The sequence below is a fragment of the Dendropsophus ebraccatus genome, chromosome 12 (assembly GCF_027789765.1).
Source record: "Dendropsophus ebraccatus isolate aDenEbr1 chromosome 12, aDenEbr1.pat, whole genome shotgun sequence".
NCBI classification, from domain to species: domain Eukaryota; kingdom Metazoa; phylum Chordata; class Amphibia; order Anura; family Hylidae; genus Dendropsophus; species Dendropsophus ebraccatus.
The window spans coordinates 77,673,243-77,695,586 of NC_091465.1; the positions used below are offsets into that span (position 1 = coordinate 77,673,243).

Here is a 22,344-nt window from a genome sequence, read left to right on the forward strand (position 1 = left end):
TACTAGAGTGAAAGAAAGCCAGTGCCAACATGAAACTCTGCAAAGTGCTAAAAGTTGGGTGCAGAAAAGTGATGGAACAGTCACATGCCCTTTGTTGTTGCGGTGGAGAGTATGCCCAATGGTAAGTAAGTTATTGCTTATGGCAAAAAAAAGAAGAAAAGATGTCTTTTTTTTTCTGTTCCAGATGGGGGGGAGTGGCTGCCTCTACTTGGTCGTGCACTCCACCCATCCCACCCAAGTGGTGTAATTACTTTTGCTGGTATAAGATGGATCTTCCATGCCCAAGAGCATAGGCGTATTACATGCCATAGAGAGGCCATAGTACAGTGTAGGGTCCACCCCGGCATAGGGCCACCTTATTGTTGGTGAGATGGTTTAGGCTATGTTCACACTACGTAAGCTTCCGGCCGTAGTGCGCTCCGTGAATATGCGGCCGGAAACTTACGTAGTTAGCGTACAATGCAAAGTATACGATCCCGGCTGCACAGTTCTCACTTCGTACGAATGTACGCCCGGATCGTATACGGCGCCGTAAGAAATGAACCAGACCATTGTTTCCGGACGGAAGGCTTGTAACTTACGCCCGTAGCGTATCCCGCGAATCCGTACGAAGTGGTGATTTCTTCATTTTTCCACTCTTCTATGCCGATTCAAAAGGTTCTGTGGTGTGTCCGGGGCTAGGCGAAGATTTCCAAGTAAAAGACCGCTGTCAGATAGCTTCGTAGGGGGCTCGGGAAGAATAAGTAGACTACGGGCGTATGTTCGCAATGCGTACGCATTGCGTACGCATCCGCCCACACATCGATTATTCGCACGCCCGTTGTTTCAGCCGCACATGTACGGCGCCGTACGAAATGCGTACGGATTCCTACGTAGTGTGAACATAGCCTAACACTGTTTGCAAATGGTTACCAAGAGCCTCATTATTTTTGTAGGAATTTTTTTAGCAGTTGGGGGGGCGCTTTTAACTATTTTCATGTCTGTATCTTGCCATTGCAGTAAGCTGTTTCATTTTTCTGTGTTTTTGTGTGTAATGCTTATGGCAGAAGTATTCTTCTGTTTGTGGAACATATCATGGAAGCATAAACAAGAGGAACTTCTCCAGCTCCATAAAAGAATCAATTATTTATTTTAAATCACAGCATAAAACCTCCTTAACCCTTAGATGACCGCGCCAATTTCAATTTTTGCGTTTTCGTTTTTTCCTCCTTGTGCTTAAAAGGCCATAGCACTTGCATTTTTTCACCTAGAAACCCACATGAGCCCTTATTTTTTGCGCCACTCATTGTACTTTGCAATGACAGGCTGAATATTTTCATAAAGTACACTGCAAAACCAGAAAAAAATTCAAAGTGTGGTGAAAACTGGGGTAAAACTTGTTATATATGTTCCTCAAGTCGTTATGATTACAAGGTCATTTTTTCGGCCATGATGTGTTCTTTCTATCGGTACCTTGATTGCGCATATGCGACTTTTTGATCACTTTTTATTACAGTTTTTCTGGATTTGATGCGACCAAAAATGTGCAAGTTTGCACTTTGGGATTTTTTTGCGCTTACGCCATTTACCGTGCGAGATCAGGAATGTGATTAATTAATAGTTTGGTCGATTACGCACGCGGCGATACCAAACATGTTTATTTATTTATTTTTATTTATAACATGGGAAAAGGGGGGTAATTCAAACTTTTATTAGGGGAGGGGGCTTTTTATTAATAATAACACTTTTATTTGTACTTTTACACTTAAACTAGAAGCCCCCCTGGGGTGAGGGTTATTCCCCCTGGGGTTAGGGTTATTCCCCCTGGGCGACTTCTAGTATAAGTGCACTGATCTCTCATACAGATCTATGCTGCATATCTATGCAGCATAGATCAATGAGATAGGCACATCGATTGCTTCCAGCTGCTGCAGCCAGAAGCAATCGAGTGCCGAGCCGGGATCAGCGCAATCGCGCCGCTGACCCCGGCCGGGGTAAGATGTGTGGATAGCTCCTCCGGGACAACGTCCCGGACGAGCGATCCTTCCCTATAGACACCAGGAAACGACTACATCAAGTAATCGGATGCAGCTGTCAACTTTGACAGCTGCATCCGATTACTGTATTAGCGGGCAAGGCGATTGGACGGTGCCAGCTAATAGCCGCGGTCCCTGCCTACGAGCAGCACCTGGGAACGCGGGCGGTTCAGAGCGCGGCTGCCGCGCGGCCCTGCTCTGAAAACATGGAGGCGGCCCTGGACGTACGGATACATCCAGGGTCGCCTAGGGGTTACAGGAGAAGTCCGGCGAAAATTTTTATTAAAGTATTGTATTGCCTCACAAAAGTTGTACAAATCTCCAATATACACTTCTTACGGGAAATACTTATAAAGGGTTTTTTTTTCCTGCACAAACTACTGCATTAAGGCTTAACTTCCTGGATAAAATGGTGATGTCACGACCCGACTCCCAGAGCTGTGCGGGCTGTGGCTGCTGGAGAGGATGATGGCAGGGGGATGCTCAGTGTCCCTCCAGTGCCCTGCGTCCCTTAGTGTCCCCCTGCCATCATCCTCTCCAGCAGCCACAGCCCGCACAGCTCTGGGAATCAAGTCGTGACATCACCATGTTATTCAGAAAGTGACATCACATTGTTATCCAGAAAGTGACATCACCATGTTATCCAGGAAGTGACATCACCATGTTATCCAGGAAATGACATCACCATGTTATCCAGAAAGTGACATCACCATGTTATCCAGAAAGTGACATCACCATGTTATCCAGGAAGTGACATCACCATGTTATCCAGAAAGTGACATCACCATGTTATCCAGAAAGTGACATCACCATGTTATCCAGAAAGTGACATCACCATGTTATCCAGAAAGTGACATCACCATGTTATTCAGGAAGTGACATCACCATGTTATCCAGGAAGTAAAGCCTTGATGCAGTAGTAAGTGCAGGGAAAAAGTACTTTATAAGCATTTCCCGTAATCAGTGTATATTGGTGATTTGTAAAACTTTTGGGGGGCAATACAATACTTTAATAAAAAATTTTGTCGGACTTCTCCTTTAATCGTGGTTCTAGAAAATAAATACCTAACGCAGTAATCCTCTAACATACAATGCCCTCAGGATGCGATGGATTCAAGGTACGATGGCCTCTCACAGCATCGTACCTTGAATCCAGCATCAAGATACTGACTCCTGACACTGTCCAGCAGCTGCAGACAGTGGCGTAGCTATAGGGGTCGCAGGGGTCGCCATGGCGACCGGGCCCCTACACTAGGGGGGCCCGCTAGGCCCCCCCTTGCCACTTCCTCCTGTGCTCCCCCAATCCGGGGGGCTGCGGCAGGGGCGGGCTGGGCCGGGGGGGCATATGCCCCCCGACCCAGTCCCCCCCATGAAGTTAAATGGCCACGGCCGCCGGACCTCTTGTAAGTTCAGTGAGCTTCCGGGATGCCAGCACTGGCCGGTAGATCACTGATGCAGGACCGCGGCGCCCGGACTTCTCCTCGCTCCTCCTCGGCAGCTGACATGTGACGTCATCACGTCACATGTCAGCCGCCGTGCAGTAGAGAGGAGAAGTCCGGGCGCCGTGGTCCTGAATCAGTGAGCTTCCGCCCAGGGCCGGCATCCCAGAAGCTCACTGAACTTAAAGGAGAAGTCCGGCCAAAATTAATTTTTGATATGTTGTTACTTATGAAAAATTATACAAATTTCTAATGTACATTAATTATGGGAAATGCACATATAGAGCTATTTCCCTTAATTTAGTAGATCAGGAAGTGTTAGAATTCCCTTTAGATCGTAACGTCACGACCTAACACCCTGGGTCGTGACGTCACGATCTAAAGGGAATTCTAACACTTCCTGATCTACTAAATTAAGGGAAATAGCTCTATATGTGCATTTCCCATAATTAATGTACATTAGAAATTTGTATAACTTTTCATAAGTAACAACATATCAAAAATTAATTTTGGCCGGACTTCTCCTTTAAAAGAGAATCTGCCAGGCCTGAGGGAGATCAAGGATCCAGGTGAGGTGAGTTTATTTTTATTTTTTTTCCAATTTTTTACATAAATGTTGCAATATGGGTGGCTGCACAAGGGTTTTTTACTATGAGGGGGGGGGGGCTGCACAGGGGGTCTATACAATGGGAGGGGGGCTGCACAGCGGGTCTATACTATGAGGGGGGCTGCACAGGGGGTCTATACTATGAAAGGGGCTGCACAGGGGGTCTATACTAAAAGGGGGGGCTGCACAGGGGGTCTATACTATTGGAGGCGGCTGCACAGAAGGTCTATACTATGAGGGGGCTGCGCAGGGGGTCTATACTATGGGTGGGGGTACACAGGGGGTCTATACTATGAGGAGGGGCTGCACAGGAGGTCTATACTATGAGGAGGGGCTGCACAGGGGGTCTATACTATGAGGGGGGCTGCACAGGGGGTCTATACTATGAGGGGGGCTGCACAGGGGGTCTATACTATGAGGGGGGCTGCACAGGGGTCTATACTATGAGGGGGGGCTGCACAAGGGGTCTATACTATGGGAGGTGGGCTACACAGGGGGTCTATACTATGAGGGGGGTTACACAGGGGGTCTATACTATGAGGGGGGTTACACAGGGGGTCTACACAGGGGGTCTATACTGTCCTGAATCAGTGAGCTTCCGGCCAGGGCCGGCATCCTGGAAGCTCACTGAACTTAAAAGAGAATCTGCCAGGCCTGAGGGAGATCAAGGATCCAGGTGAGGTGAGTTTATTTTTATTTTTTTCCCATTTTTTACATAAATGTTGCAAGGTGGGGGGCTGCACAAGGGGTTTTTACTATGAGGGGGGGCTGCACAGCGGGTCTATACAATGGGGGGGGGGCTGCACAGCGGGTCTATATTATGAGGGGGTCTGCACAGGGGGTCTATACTAAAAGGGGGGGCTGCACAGGGGGTCTATACTATTGGAGGCGGCTGCACAGGAGGTCTATACTATGAGGGGGCTGCGCAGGGGGTCTATACTATGGGTGGGGGTACACAGGGGGTCTATACTATGAGGGGGGCTGCACAGGGGGTCTATACTATGAGGGGGGGCTGCACAGGGGGTCTATACTATGAGGGGGGGCTGCACAAGGAGTCTATACTATGGGAGGTGGGCTACACAGGGGGTCTATACTATGAGGGGGGTTACACAGGGGGTCTATACTGTGGGGGATCTACACAAGGGGGTCTATACTGTGGGGGGCTACACAGGGGGTCTATACTGTGGGGGGCTACACAGGGGGTCTATACTGTGGGGGGGCTACACAGGAGTTCTATACTGTGGGGGGGCTACACAGGGGGTCTTTACTGTGGGGGGCTACACAGGGGGTCTACACTGTGGGGGGGGCTACACATTGGTCTATATCTACATTATCTGTACTCAGAGATATCACTGTGTTATCTGTGCTGTTACATAGGACTGCAGGTGACATCTACATTATCTGTACTCAGAGATATCACTGTGTTGTCTGTGGTGTGACATAGGACTGCAGGTGACTACTACATTATCTGTACTCAGAGATATTACTGTGTTATCTGTGGTGTTACATAGGACTGCAGGTAACATCTACATTATCTGTACTCAGAGAAATCACTGTTATCTGTGGTGTTACATAGGACTGCAGGTGACTACTACATTATTTGTACTCAGAGATATCACTGTGTTATCTGTGGTGATACATAGGACTGCAGGTGACATCAGGTGACTTCTCCAGGTTGCAGAAGTTCAAACTTCATCGTGCCTGCTGATAGTTTATTATGGGAGTTTTGCAGCATGTGGCTCTTCAGGTTGCAGCACTACAACCCCCATCATATCCAACTGGCAGTTCATGATGAGAGTTGTAGTTTTTCAGCTGGAGAGTCAAAGATTGGAATACAATGATTAGATAATGACACAGTACAGTCCATTAATTATAGGGGGCAGTAGTGCAGTGCATGAGGTGGAGGCAGTTACAGGGCATTAGAACATGGTGGCACATTAGAGTAATTGGATATAACGTTAGATGTGACTTTGCCTGATTGGGTGAGATGGGGGGGCCCAAAGCTAACATTTTGCACCAGGGCCCATCAGCCTTTAGCTACGCCCCTGGCTGCAGACTATCAGAAGCAGCAAGGGGCACAGGTCACAGTGATTCTGCCTACAAGTTACATCCCAGCAGCAGTAGTAGTAGAGGTCTGCAGGCTTCCTGTCAGTGTGTGCTGGCTGTCCCAGGATGTTTGTCTCCTCCCCCCTCCCTGTCACGCTGAGGGCAGCACTCCTGTCTCTCTTACTTGTGAGGATCCATCAGACTAAGACTATGTTCACACTACGTATCTTTCCGGCCGTAGTGTGAACCACGAATATTCGCCGTAGTTTTGAGGTTGATGCATTCGCTTGAAAGTATACGATATACGGCCGCACAATGCACACAACGTATGAGCTTACGACCGGATCGTATACGGCGCCGTGAAAAATGAACAAGACCATTGTTTGAGGACGGATTTCCATGCGGTCCTGTACGGAGTACTTATTTCAGCCAAATTGAACTTGATTTTTCGATCCAAAAGGTTCTGTGAGTTTTATTGGGCTGGGCGAAGATTTCCAAGTAAATGACCTGCTTCAGATCGCTTCGAAACAAGCTAGGGAAGCAGAACTCTACTACGGGCGTATGTTCGTGGTTCGCCCGTATGTTCGCAATCCGGCCGCATGTCTATTTTTCCCATGGCCGTACTTTCAGCCGCACATGTACGGCTGCGTACAAAATACGGCCGGACTCATACGTAGTGTGAACATAGCCTAAGGCTGGGTTCACACACAGTATATTTCAGTCAGTAGTCTGGTCCTCATATTGCAACCAAAACCAGGAGTGGATTGAAAACACAGGAAGGCTATGCTCACATAATGTTGAAATTGAGTGGATGGCCGCCATTTAATTTCAAATATTTGCTGTTATTTTAAAACGGGTGTATTGAAATAATGGCAGTTATTTACCGTTATATGGCGGCCATCCACTAAGTAACAGACTCTCCCCTCGCCTGGGCAGCTTCTGTGATAAGATGCTGGGAGCGGGGGAACTGTACAGATATGCGCCGCGCTGTAATGAATCAGCCGCACGGCTCTGTCATTACATCACAATGCATATCTGTACAGTTCCCCCGCTCCCAGCATCTTATCACAGAAGCTGCCCAGGCGAGGGGAGAGTCTGTTACAGGGAGGAACACGGAACGTGGGAATGCAGCCTAAGGAGGGGGATGTCCTGGCTCTTGCTCCCTACACATGCAGTGTAAAGCACAGTGCAGACCTGTGGCTGCCAGCAAGGAAGCATCTGCAAACAGCAGCTTCTGCCCAAGGGACTGTGAGTGTGGGCAGGCTGCTGTGAGTGTGGGCAGGCTGCTGTGAGAGTGCGGGCAGTGAGTGTGTGATGGCAAGACACTGTGGCCTTCAGAAACTGGGAGGCCCTGCATTCAGCCTCTGTGTGCCTGTGCTGTCAAGAAGAAAAAGAAGACCCTGCAATGATCCTTGTCAGGGAGAAAGAAAGGGAGAGCCTTGTGTGCCAGGCTAGATCCCATGAATATGCAAAAGAGGAGCCCGTGGAGTCTCATCAAAGAGTCTCAAAACACAGGACCAGCCAGATATCCCTCCGGTAAGGGCCCAGTCAGGGGATGGCTCCTGTAAGGAAACCACCAAAACCACCATATTAAGTGGCCCTATAAGTGGTTTTCTGTTAATCCCACTGCGAGTATGTATTCTCATAGGGATGCACTGACACTGGATCCGCAGACAAATGCGGTGTGTGTGTAGGCAGCCTAAGTCTATGTTTGTCTGTGAATGTGTGTGAATTGAGGTGATTGTAAAAAAAAACAAAAAAAAAAACAAATTGTATGAATGAGAGTGAGTGGTAATGTGTGTCTGTTGAGAGAGTGTAGATGATTGGACTGTACATGGTTTGGATGATGGGAGTGAGCAGTGGTGGACCCATCATGAACACAATGCAGACTCCCATCATCCACACTCATCTTCCCCACCATACACACTCCCATTATCCACACCATGCACACTCCCATTATCCACACCATGCACACTCCCATTATCCACACCATGCACACTCCCATTATCCACACCATGCACACTCCCATCATCCACACCATGCACACTCCCATCATCCACACCATGCACACTCCCATTATCCACACCATGCACACTCCCATCATCCACACCATGCACACTCCCATGGGAAGGCAGTGTAAGGGTTAAACTTTCAGCAATAAAATACAAGTGATAATAAGGAGAAACTAGAGAATCTGCCCATCCCCCTTCCCACTCCCATCCAGACCCTGACACTGCTGTCTTCCTAGTGATTTCCCCTGCCCAGATCAGCTGTAAGTAGATAAAGGAGAGAGAGAGAGCAGGACTTACACAGGGGCTGTCCTGCTGTGCTCCACTCTCCTCTTTAAATCAGCCACAGGACACAGGATAATCCAGCCAGCTCCCAGGACACAAGAGGGCCCTCCCAGGTGCTGCATGTGGGGGCGCAGTGGAGACTGAGCCACTGCTACTGAGTGAGGTGTGGGAGTGCGCCCCCTAGCTGTCAGCGGCCCACGCAATTCCCCCTCCCGCACGGTGCTAGAAGCGACCCTGCTGTGTATATATATCTATATACAGGTCATGTTACCTCTATAGCTTCATCCAGATTGCATCAGTAGGAGAAGGTGCACTTGTTGCTGCTAAACATCCAGTGAGTGTATATACTGTAAGATCTGCCGACATTCCCATGGCAGGATCCTCTGCTATACGGTTTGTACGGCTGTGAGGATGGCGTAGTCTGATAGCTGAGGGTTGTATCATTGTGTAACAGGAAGTCTGACGTCATCACTCCCACTGCGCTCTCTGTACAAGATGAAACACAGGGTCCTAAGGACTGCCAGCAGCCGGGTATACTTCTACTTATCCAATCAGCTGTTTGTGATCTGCATGCAGTCAGAGTCATAGCGCTTTAAAGTGTCACTGTCGTGAAATTTTTTTTTCAGAAATCAATAGTCCAGGCGATTTTAAGAAACTTTGTAATTGGGTTTATTATCCGAAAAATGCATTTTTAACATGAAAAAGCAGTTTGAAGCTCTCCCCCTGTCTTCATTGTTCTCCTATGGAGAGAGCTAAAGAAAAGACCAAAACAGGACAACAAAGAGTTAATCTACAAATCCCTCACACGTTATCTCCTGTGACAGTCACCAGTGACCTGTCTGAGCTTGGATTACAGCTGTCACCCAGCTCCGTGCCTGTAATCCTCTGTTATCTGCTTTCTGCTGCCGGCTAACTCCCTCCTTCCCCCTCCCCCCTCCCCTCTCCCTAGAGCAGACAGGGTACGTCTCCTGCAACAAGTCACAATTTTCAGATTTTTTGGAGTGGATGAAAAAGAGGAAGGAGGGGGGGGGACCTGGGAAAAGGCTTTTTACATGCAGATAATGGCAGATTTGGCTAATAAACCCAATTACAAAGTTTCTTAAAATCGCCTGGACTATTGATTTCTGCAAAAAAAAAATAATACGACAGTGACTCTTTTAAGTAGCAGAGTTAACACACGCCTGACTGCCTACTCTGCTGCATGTGTATTTGCATAAACGTGTATAAGGGGAACTAATGTATCAGACTAATGCTGCGTTTACACGTAACGATTATCGTGCGAATAACGGTCGAATTCGAACGATAATCGTACATGTAAACACAGCAAACAATCAACGATTGATCTTTCAACAGGTTCATAAATCGTCGTTGATCGTTCGCAAAAAATTTGCAGATCGTTCCGTGTGAACAGTTGTTCGCAGATTTAAGCAATGTGTGGCAAAATGAGTTTCCGTACAATATATCGTACCGTCTAAACGCTGATTGTTATGAAAAAAAAAAATAAACGTTACTCCGACATCGTTAATCGTACGATCGGGCGAATTATCGTTCAGTGTAAACGTAGCATAAGTGTGTGAACTAGATGCCTTCACCTATCAAATCTGACTCTTAAAGGGAAACTCCGAGTGGCGTAGCTAGGATTCATGGGGCCCCATAGCAAAAAATTATACACACAACAATTGTACACACCCCTACACACAACACAAAGCACTGCACACAAATATATATTTATACTCACTCTATGATGTGGCAAAAAAAAAAAAAACCTCTTGTGGCCGGAGGCAGAATCCTTGCTGCAGCTACTGTACAAGAGTGATTGGCAGAGCAGAGCGCCAATGGCTGCTTGCTCTGTCGGTCCACTGTTTTTAACTATAAGGGTCCATTAGGAGCCCTTATGGTTAAATACATAGATGCAGGATCAGACTACCTTCTGCTTAACCGCTTATGTACTGCAGTGTGTTAGTGACCCAATGTTCAGAAGACAAGGAGCTCTCTGCTTTACTGCTGGTGCACTGATAACCCCTAACCTTTGCACAGAGCTCTGTAAGTTTTTCTACTTGATGGTGGCAGCAACAACAGAGGTCAGATAGGTCTAGGGTTATCAGTGCAATGAAGCAGAGATCTCTTTGTCTTCTGCTTGTTAACCCTTCTTTGTACTGCAGCAGGTAAGTAAACATTGGGTCACTAACACACTGCAGTACATAAGGGGTTAAGCAGAAGGTCACAGGATGGCTCTTATCTTCCCTGTGCATCCCCAGGCCCTCCTCCCCCATGGGCCTCATAGCAACTGCCTACCCTGCCTCTATGGTAACTACACCACTGGGAACTCTGGATATTCACTTTTTAAAAATATATTGCTGGGGTTCTTATTACTTTTGTAGTTGTGTCTCCCTGCTTCGCACTCTGATGTGTCTGATGTATTCACAGCTTGTTGTCTAGGTTCTATGCTTGGGCTGTTGACTCCCTGATGACATCAGTCTCCCCTGCAGGCCATCGTATCTGCAGTAACCCATCACACTGACAGCTCCCAGCACTGTGGAGCTGTCAGAGTTGGTGTAGCTGAGCCAAACACAGAACAGCTGAGCCCAGCACAGAACAGCAAAGCACTGACCAGCCGCCATGATACCAGCCCTAGTGGAATAGAACACAGGTAAAGCAGCACGAGTCAGCAATCTCTTGTAAAGTGTTCATTTACTTGTGTGACATTCATTACAACCTTTGTCAAGCATAAATACAAATTACACAAGTGGTCATATACTCTGATTTTACCAATGAGACAACCAGTAATGGATTGTTGGCCCTGCTGTAGCCGGCTTTAGATCAAGTGATATAACAGTCATCTACAACACAGCTATGTCTAACATGGAGTGGCATCTGCCCTCGGTCTGTTATTCGGACACCTAGAAGACTCCACTACTGCCTTGTGAACATAATATAAGCCAATTCATCTTATATCGGCATATATAATTATAATTATTGCTGACATATTGACTAGAGATGAGTTGGATTGTGAGGCATTCGAATACTATTCGCTAAAGAAGTTGAATGCAGCCCTAGGGAGCGCAGGAAAACATGGCTACAGCATAGGCCATAGGCTCTATCATTGTTTTCAAGGAATCCCTAGGGCTGTATCCAACTTCTTTAGTATTCAAATACCATGCGATACAATTTGAGCATGCTCATGATTCAGGCTCGTCTCTAATATTGACAGTAGGAATAAAACTAAGAAATTAGTTCAAAAATAAGCATACCATAAGAATAACCAAAGAAGTATGACATATGCAAGAAGATGTAGGAGACCGTACTTCCGAAAAGAATATCCACTTTTATTCACACCAATGCAACGTTTCGGCTCTATGTGTGTAGCCTTTCTCAAGCAGTGAGAAAGGCTACACACATAGAGCCGAAACGTTGCATTGGTGTGAATAAAAGTGGATATTCTTTTCGGAAGTGCGGTCTCCTACATCTTCTTGGATTTATCATACGAACCCGGGTCCGGTTTGGTGAGACTTGCACCCACCACCTCTTTTTCTTGTGCTGCTGAAAATTAGTTTTTTTGTATTTACAAAGAAGTATGACGTCACTGGATGCTTCTCATCATAATCTTGATGTAAGCGTTACAGCTGTAGAGCTCTTCCCCTTTCCTGTGTCTCAGGCGGTGACTTGTCTTCTATTAATGCTTTCTCCAGCTTAGCCTGGAACTGACCACAGAACTTCTCCTTGAAATCTCGACCAATAAAGACGTAGAGGACGGGGTTAATACAACTACTCACGACTATGGCGAATAAATTAAAGCAATGATCAACATAGGAAAAAATAACAAGAAAGACATTCAAATGACTGGGAAACCAGCAAATGAAGAAGGCAACGATGACGGCCACACTGGTTTTTAGAGGTCGAGAAGATGGAACAATACGTTTTTGTCTAACACGCAAAACAATCACCATGTAACAGGAAAAAAAGAGGATGAAAGGTAGGAGGAAGTAGAAAAATTCCAAGATTGTCTTCCTCTTCACAATAGATGCATCTGTAATTACCGCACATATCATTTTATCCTTAATACCGGCCACTTCTATGTACATTATGGCGGCCATAGCCCCAGCAAGTGATACTATCCAAATGATCAGGACAATGATACAAGCCAATCTTGGCCTCCGGTGGTTGTGACACCATACCGGGAACACCACACAGATGCATCAGTCTATACTGATCACTGTGATCTGGAGAATACTGACGCCTGAGTTAATATACAGTGAGAAATTGATGAACTTGCACATGTTGGTAAATCCCCTATATCCTAATAACATTTGTGTATAATGCAGGACAGACCAATGCAAAGGAGAAATCAGCTACGGCCAAGCTGAGGAACCACAACACGTTGACCGTCTTCTTCATCCTAAAGATACCGAACCAGATGACAAGACCATTTCCGATGATTCCCAGTAAACAACACACTGAGTAGACCGCCATAAAGCCTATGTCTCTATGCATCATGGATGTATGACTGCCGTCTTTTTCATTTACAGAATTGATTTCATCATCTTCCATTATTTTTGTTTCTAGTGTCAAGTATGCCAGACGTATATACTGGAAAATAAAAATATAAGAACATTAGGTTGACTTCTTTCATTGTATAACATACACTAATATTGTCTAATCTTCCTTGAAACAGTTAATGATATTAAGCAAGAGGGAAGAGAGGCGACATAAGAAGAAGTCTTCCTCTGGCTTCTTTAAGAAGTGGAGACACTTTAAGGAGCAGGCTCTTTCAGATATGGAAAGAAAGAAGATTATGGAGGTGTTCAAGTACTGTATATCATTTGGTACTGTAAAGAAGATCTGAGGGGAAATTTGAGGAATTTGAGGGTATGATCATAAAAGCCGAGACAATGCATAGGTGTATAAGTATCTAAATCTATAAATACATAGATGCAGGATCAGACTACCTTCTGCTTAACCGCTTATGTACTGCAGTGTGTTAGTGACCCAATGTTCAGAAGACAAGGAGCTCTCTGCTTTACTGCTGGTGCACTGATAACCCCTAACCTTTGCACAGAGCTCTGTAAGTTTTTCTACTTGGTGGCAGCAACAACAGAGGTCAGATAGGTCTAGGGTTATCAGTGCAATGAAGTAGAGATCTCTTTGTCTTCTGCTTGTTAACCCTTCTTTGTACTGCAGCAGGTAAGTAAACATTGGGTCACTAACACACTGCAGTACATAAGGGGTTAAGCAGAAGGTCACAGGACGGCTCTTATCTTCCCTGTGCATCCCCAGGCCCTCCTCCCCCATGGGCCTCATAGCAACTGCCTACCCTGCCTCTATGGTAACTACACCACTGGGAACTCTGGATATTCACTTTTTAAAAATATATTGCTGGAGTTCTTATTACTTTTGTAGTTGTGTCCCCCTGCTTCGCACTCTGATGTGTCTGATGTATTCACAGCTTGTTGTCTAGGTTCTGTGGCTGGGCTGTTGACTCCCTGATGACATCAGTCTCCCCTGCAGGCCATCGTATCTGCAGTAACCCATCATACTGACAGCTCCCAGCACTGTGGAGCTGTCAGAGTTGGTGTAGCTGAGCCAAACACAGAACAGCTGAGCCCAGCACAGAACAGCAAAGCACTGACCAGCCGCCATGATACCAGCCCTAGTGGAATAGAACACAGGTAAAGCAGCACGGGTCAGCAATCTCTTGTAAAGTGTTCATTTACTTGTGTGACATTCATTACAACCTTTGTCAAGCATAAGTACAAATTACACAAGTGGTCATATACTCTGATTTTACCAATGAGACAACCAGTAATGGATTGTTGGCCCTGCTGTAGCCGGCTTTAGATCAAGTGATATAACAGTCATCTACAACACAGCTATGTCTAACATGGAGTGGCATCTGCCCCCGGTCTGTTATTCGGACACCTAGAAGACTCCACTACTGCCTTGTGAACATAATATAAGCCAATTCATCTTATATCGGCATATATAATTATAATTATTGCTGACATATTGACTAGAGATGAGTTGGATTGTGAGGCATTCGAATACTATTCGCTAAAGAAGTTGAATGCAGCCCTAGGGAGCGCAGGAAAACATGGCTACAGCATAGGCCATAGGCTCTATCATTGTTTTCAAGGAATCCCTAGGGCTGTATCCAACTTCTTTAGTATTCAAATACCATGCGATACAATTTGAGCATGCTCATGATTCAGGCTCGTCTCTAATATTGACAGTAGGAATAAAACTAAGAAATTAGTTCAAAAATAAGCATACCATAAGAATAACCAAAGAAGTATGACATATGCAAGAAGATGTAGGAGACCGCACTTCCGAAAAGAATATCCACTTTTATTCACACCAATGCAACGTTTCGGCTCTATGTGTGTAGCCTTTCTCAAGCAGTGAGAAAGGCTACACACATTGAGCCGAAACGTTGAATTGGTGTGAATAAAAGTGGATATTCTTTTCGGAAGTGCGGTCTCCTACATCTTCTTGGATTTATCATACGAACCCGGGTCCGGTTTGGTGAGACTTGCACCCACCACCTCTTTTTCTTGTGCTGCTGAAAATTAGTTTTTTTGTATTTACTAAGAAGTATGACGTCACTGGATGCTTCTCATCATAATCTTGATGTAAGCGTTACAGCTGTAGAGCTCTTCCCCTTTCCTGTGTCTCAGGCGGTGACTTGTCTTCTATTAATGCTTTCTCCAGTTTAGCCTGGAACTGATCGCAGAACTTCTCCTTGAAATCTCGACCAATAAAGACGTAGAGGACGGGGTTAATACAACTACTCACGACTATGGCGAATAAATAAAAGCAACGATCAACATAGGAATCAAAAACAAAATATCCAAAAATAACAAGAAAGACATTCAAATGACTGGGAAACCAGCAAATGAAGAAGGCAACGATGACGGCCACACTGTTTTTTAGAGGCCGAGAAGATGGAACGATACGTTTTTGTCTAACACGCAAAACAATCACCATGTAACAGGAAAAAAAGAGGATGAAAGGTAGGAGGAAGTAGAAAAATTCCAAGATTGTCTTCCTCTTCACAATAGATGCATCGGTATTTACCGCACATATCATTTTATCCTTAATACCGGCCACTTCTATGTACATTATGGCGGCCATAGCCCCAGCAAGTGATACTATCCAAATGGTCAAGACAATGATATAAGCCAGTCTTGGCCTCCGGTGGTTGTGACACCATACCGGGAACACCACACAGATGCATCGGTCTATACTGATCACTGTGATCTGGAGAATACTGACGCCTGAGTTAATATACAATGAGAAATTGATGAACTTGCACATGTTGTTAAATCCCTTATATCCTAATAACATTTGTGTATAATGCAGGACAGACCAATGCAAAGGAGAAATCAGCTACGGCCAAGCTGAGGAACCACAACACGTTGACCGTCTTCTTCATCCTAAAGATACCGAACCAGATTACAAGACCATTTCCGATGATTCCCAGTAAACAACACACTGAGTAGACCGCCATGAAGCCTATGTCTCTATGCATCATGGATGTATAATTGCTGTCTTTCTTATTTACAGAATTGAATTCATCATCTTCCATTATTTTTGTTTCTAGTGTCAAGTATGCCAGACGTATATACTGGAAAATAAAAATAGAAGAACATTAGGTTGACTTCTTTCATTGTATAACATACACTAATATTGTCTAATCTTCCTTGAAACAGTTAATGATATTAAGCAAGAGGGAAGAGAGGCGACATAAGAAGAAGTCTTCCTCTGGCTTCTTTAAGAAGTGGAGACACTTTAAGGAGCAGGCTCTTTCAGATATGGAAAGAAAGAAGATTATGGAGGTGTTCAAGTACTGTATATCATTTGGTACTGTAAAGAAGATCTGAGGGGAAATTTGAGGAATTTGAGGGTATGATCATAAAAGCCGAGACAATGCATAGGTGTATAAGTATCTAAATCTATATAAGGGGCCTTAAGGTTGGTTCATATGTGACACGTCCTAAGGAGATGCCAGGAGAGGAGGTATGGAGTATGTGGAATATACTGGAGATGAGGAGGAGATACGGAGCCTGACAGGTTAGTATATGATTTATGATGTTTTAACGTTCATCCAGTCTTAACTCCATACATGAAACATTTGTCAACCTCTATACTTTGTGCCCGATATATTGAGACTGTGGGTTTTCTCAGGTTGTTAATGTTACATGATTGTTTTTCCTTTTGGCTTAAGAGTCGATGTCGAGAGTCGAGAGAGAAGATGTTTAAAGGAGGTAAAATTGGAAAGTCTTGCGAGACATTATTCTGTATTCAACTGTATCTTACACATGTATGTTGGGTGATACATTTATATATTGCATACACTATGTTCTACTTTTCTTGGAAGCCTTACAATAAAGTATGTTTAAAAAAATGTCTCATCTTATAAAAGCAAATTGGACGCTGGCCATGCCACAGTAATTTGGGGCTGACATATGAAGTTTTAGTGCACTTGTATTCATATTGAAGTTGTGAGGTTCAGATCATTGTCAAGTAACATTAGGTATTGCAGAAATCTGATTTTACTAATGGGACAACCAGTAACGGAGTGTTAGTCCTGCTGGGATCAGATTTACATCAAGTGATATAACAGTGATCCACAGCACAGCTATGTATAACATGGTGTGAGCAGTAGAGAGGACATCCGCCCCTGTCGGTTCTTCGGACACCTAGAAGACTCCACCACTGCCTTGGGAACACAGTATAACCCCAAGATGCAAAGAATAAAATTATCCAGCTTAAGGGACATATCATGTGCAGATAGAAAAATAGCACCGTTATACTAAAGTTCTAAATGTAGTAAAAGTTTCATTAACACCTTCTGGACACAATGATGTACATGTATGGCATACAGTATGTCTGTTAGAGAAGTATGGGGCAGGTTCAAAAGATGACATTATGGAGTTGGCTTAAAAGAGACCTGTCAACCCCCCAGTGCAGACCCATACCGTATACTGACCGCTCCTGGACCCGCTCCGGCCGCCGAGATATCTCCATGCGAAGCTATGCGTTTGCTCCCAGAGATGAGTCAGATGCCCATAGAGAATTACGGCTCCAGTCTCGGCGGCGGGAGCTGGTCCAAGAGCGGGACTTCTCGGAAACAGTCAGTATATGGGTCTGCACCGGAAGGTCGGCCAGGCTCTGTCCCGGCACGGGGGGTGACAGGTTCCCTTTAAGTAATGTGGTAATTTTCATGTATTTCACGCTATGAATACAGTGGAAGAAAGAAGTTTACAGAAGTAGTCCTCTTTGATTGTGGATTGCGGACTTACACCCAAAGAGAAATATATGGTGGTTTCAGTTTAAATTATTGGACATTTCAAAAAAAGACCAGAACCGATTTGGTTAAAAAATGATCAAAACAAAAATTTGAACCCACCACCGGAAAGGTTTCCTGCGATGCACAGCTATCTGACATGTTCAATCTATTGTCCCTGGTGCTGTATCCAATCATTATGAACCTGCATGAACACTTTCTGTGTTGATAACTTTCGATAGTCAGCAAGACCACCATGTATAGCTGGGTCAGAGTGGTGGTACTCTGTTATAAGTCCAAAGAATAAAAAAAGCAACCCTAAAATAAACCACAAATAAAGTAAAGAGAAGGTAATAACCCTCCCCAGCTGTTACTGTATAAAATCTTCTCTTATTCTGGAGCCACACTCAATAACATAGAAGAAAACCATTTTATGGCACAATCCACTTTCTCTCGCCCTGACAACTCATCAATACCTGTCACCCAAAATGTTTTTTTCACATATCACAGAGATAGAGGGATACGTATGTTTAACCTGGAATACCCCTTTAATAAAAGCCAAAACAAAGTAGATTAATAATAATTCTAGTAAATATCACTTCTGCTGCACTGTTGCTAAAAGTGCAATCTCTATTGCATCCCCATAGAAATGTATGATACAGGATCATTTTATATTATTATATTATAGCATTAGTCGTCTATATACCTACCAGCTTTCCAGCTGTTCCCAATTGTATTGGTGGTTCCTCTGTCTTTGCAAGTTCAGAGAGATTCTGATATCTTATAACACTTTGGTTCAACTTCCTAATTTTGAACACGAACTTCCTTTATATAAAAAAAAAATAAATCTCTAAATCTTATATATTTTCACATGACTGATGGCCCTTTCCAATCTTTCTTATCGCACTTGTAGTGTTACCACTTCCTTATCACGCTTAAACTTTGTTACTGATATCTCACTAATGTGGTAGATGTGTTGGGGAAGGGAGTAAATCCTTATGCCCCTATTACACCGGTCGTTTAGAGGAGCAAACGAGCGCTCTCAGCGCTCGTTTGCCCCTCGTTCCCCGCTCGCTGCCGCTGCTATTCAACGCGGCTGCAGCGAGCGGGTGAGTGCGGGAGGGGCGGCAGGGAGCTGCGGGGGGGCTGCCCGGGTGATCGCTGATCGTCCGGGCAGCCCATAGGATATAGCAGCGTCTGCTGCCGATGCTCCTATTCAACGGAGCGACGGCAGCAGATCGCTGCTATATCAGTCGCTTGTTTTTCAACATGTTGAAAAACAAGCGACTGCAACGATCAGCCGACATGAATGATGTCGGCTGATCGTTGCACTCTATTCCACCGGACGATTATCGCCGATATCGGCCGAATACGAACGATAATCGTTCCGTGGAATAGGGCCTTAAGGTGATGGAGGTGTGGAAGGCATCAGCCAGCAGAGGACACTTGGAGTATTCACAATTGGCTTAAAACTTTGTTCTCGGGAAGGCAATAGACTTACTATAAGTAGAGATGAACAAACTTTTTAAAAGTTTGGTTAGACAGATTTGCTAAACTTTGCCGCAAGGTTCGGGTTTGTCTGAACTGAAGTAAAACAGCTAATTGATTGCAGTTACAATAGTGGGACTATAGGGGCACTTTATCCACAAAAACTGCTTCAAAAACATACTATTTATTCCCATTGATTTCTGCTTCTAGGGAGCTGTGTCTCTACCACGTGTTTCTGCAGGTGCAGGTGCCACCAAGCAAGCTGCCTACCCGGAGTCAGGCCGTTCTCCAATGCTTTTGGCAGGACCTGAGGAGGATATAGTGACAAGGTAAGCGGCACCCTCATCACGACTCTCCAGCTACAGAATGGCTATAAAATCCACCTGGGGTGAGGAGCCAATATAAGACGAAGATCAGAGTACTGGGAACTAACATGGGTCATGGATGCTGAAGTAAGTGACGCCCCATGCAACTGGAGTGTAGTAGTCCCAGTGAGGCCATCAACCTTGTTTAAGCCCCTTCCAAGCACCCTAAATGGCTGAACCTCATTCATAGACCCAGTTGCTGACCCAGATCGGGAGTTTGGAAAAGAGCCACACTGTAGCCCCAAACACTGTCCGAGAGACCAGACACCCTCTCCTGTAGCAATATCTACTACCTCCAGTCCACTTCTGGGCAATGGAAAGGGGAGGGGGCAATGCAAAGATATGTGGAATGGTCAAACCCAGGAGAACAGTGTCCTCAATGAGGACAAGCCGTTGTCCAGGAATTTGATAAAGTTAAATGATACAGTTTTTTGAGGGATCTCCAACGCGACCATATTTTCTTTGTGAGTTGGAACTCTGTGACGAGGGGCTACCCTGAGTACTTGCAAAATATCGTACCCAGTGAGGAGTTAAAGTACACCCCTATGCGGGACAAGGCAGATGTCGGGCTGCTGCAATCACCCATAATAAAGCCATACACTAGTCTGTACCTCCTAAATATAATGCTGCCACATACTACACTCTCGGAATATATCAGACACTATTGTGGGGATATACTATATAATTTATCGTATTGGACAGCGATGTGTGACGCACACCGCTCTCACAGTGCCAGGAACTCCGCATGCTGCTCTTAAAGGGCCAGAAATGCTTCTTGCACGCTTCTATAAATATTAAAGTTGGCCTGCGACTTTGTGCAAGTTTTTTTTCATTTTGGGCCCACTGTGTATTTGATTTTGACACCCCTGGCGTATACTGTCATGTAATGAAACATCACAAAATTTTCAAAACTGCATTCTTTTCCATTGTTGGAAATGTATTGTAGTACATTGTATAATATAATTAAGGTGTCATTACAAAGTGCATTTGGTGCAGCAAAAAAGATGGTAAAATAAAAACATTGTAAAAGTGAGGAGGAAAAAAAAAAAAATGTTTGGACATTAAGGGGTTCTTGGTTCAAGACACATTATTACAAGGGTGCTAGACGTTTTATTTTTAAATTAATTTTATTTATTTATTCATTTTTATGTATTCACTTTTACAGTCACTGACCTGGAGCTGGAGTAACATGGGAGGACACAATCTGCCTGATCCCAGCAACCCCCTGTATGCAGATCACCAGGGCCGCTTCTAGTGGCGGGCGGGCCGGGCGACCGCACAGGGCGCCGACAGCTAGGGGGCGCTGGCCGCCCGGCCGCCCGCCCCATCAGCTGCCCAGATCGCCGCCACCCCGCCCCCCGGGCCGGTCCCTCCAGCCAGCCAGATCTAGTACAGTGAGCTTCCGGCACAGGCAGACTGTCACACACCTGCCCGGAAGCTCACTGCTGTAGCCCCGCAGCGCCCGGACTTCTCTCTTCTGTTTGGCAGTGGCTGCGGGGCTACAGCAGTGAGCTTCCGGGCAGGTGTGTGACAGTCTGCCTGTGCTGGAAGCTCACTGTACTTACAAGATCAGCTGCCAGACAGAGGGAGACGCTGCCGCAGGATCCAGGAGAGGTGAGTGTATTCTTTTTCTTCTCGTAACTGCTAGAATGTGGGGGCTACAATGGGGCCAATAGTATGGAAGGCTACACGGGGGGGGGGGGGGAGGCTACATGGGGGGAGGGCTATACTATGGGGGGCTATTTGGATGGGGGGGCTACTCGGGGGGAGAACTATACTATGGGGGGCTACTCAGGGGGAGGGCTATACTATGGGGGCTACTTGGATATACTTTGGGGGGCTAGGCTATACTTTGGGGGTCTACCCGAGGGGAGGGCATTGCTATGGGGGGCTACACAGTGGGTCTATACCATGGGGGACTACACGGGGGAAGGCTATCCTGTATGGGGCTATTACTATCTGTACTGCACAGGGGGATTAGTACTATAAGGGGGAACACTGGGGGGATTATTACTATAAGGGGGAGCACAGGGGGGATTATTACTATGGGGGGCACTGGGGGATTATTACTATTGGGGGGCAAAGAGGGGATTATTTCTATGGGGGGGCACAGGGGGGATTATAACTATAGGGGGAAGCACAGGGGGGATTATTACTATGGGGATAGAGCACAGGGGAGATTATTACTTGGGGATAGAGCACAGGGGGATTATTACTATTGGGGAGCACAGGTGGGATTATTACTATGGGGATAGAGCACAGGGGGATTTTTACTATGGGGGGAGCACAGGGGGATTATTACTATGGGGATAGAGCACAGGGGGGATTATTACTATGGGGATAGAGCACAGGGGGATTATTACTATGGGGATAGAGCACAGGGGGATTATTACTATGGGGCAGAGCACAGGGAGGGATTATTACTATGGGGGGAAGCACAGGGGGATTATTACTATATGGGGGCACAGCAGGGGATCCTACATACAGGGGGCAACCCACATACCTACTGACTTCACTGCACATGACACAAAAAAGTGGAAGTTGTTGTAAAAGTGCGGAGCCTAAGATGTTTGTCTGGCAGGTTCAGAAGAGTTGAATTGTAGCTGGAAGAAATCATCATGGAGGTCTGGGCCAGAAGGAAAGGAAAAGAGAAGTGACGCCTCAGATCCAAGAATACGTCACCTGTAAGTAACGGAATTACTTTTTTTTGGGGGGGGGGGGGGGGGGCTTTTAGCAAGATTTGCCCTGTAGTCCAAATTACCTAGAAACGGCCCTGCAGATCACAGAATATAGTAATCTAGGACCTG

At 45.6% G+C, this 22,344-nt stretch overlaps 1 protein-coding gene and 2 pseudogenes across 1 annotated transcript in view; all 3 read right to left on the minus strand.

Moving 5' to 3' along the window:
• The window catches only part of LOC138769678 (N-formyl peptide receptor 3-like), a 30,223-nt gene extending 21,382 nt beyond the window's left edge, over positions 1 to 8,841 (minus strand). Inside the window, exon 1 of the mRNA XM_069948287.1 lies at positions 8,673 to 8,841. The gene's annotated coding sequence lies outside the window, so the exon portion shown is untranslated. The remainder of the gene's footprint in view (positions 1 to 8,672) is intronic.
• Positions 8,842 to 12,018: 3,177 nt separating this feature from the next.
• Positions 12,019 to 12,949, minus strand: LOC138768791 (chemerin-like receptor 1; annotated as a pseudogene).
• A 2,085-nt stretch (positions 12,950 to 15,034) lies between these two features.
• On the minus strand, positions 15,035 to 15,983 carry LOC138768792 (chemerin-like receptor 1; annotated as a pseudogene).
• Positions 15,984 to 22,344: the final 6,361 nt, after the last annotated feature.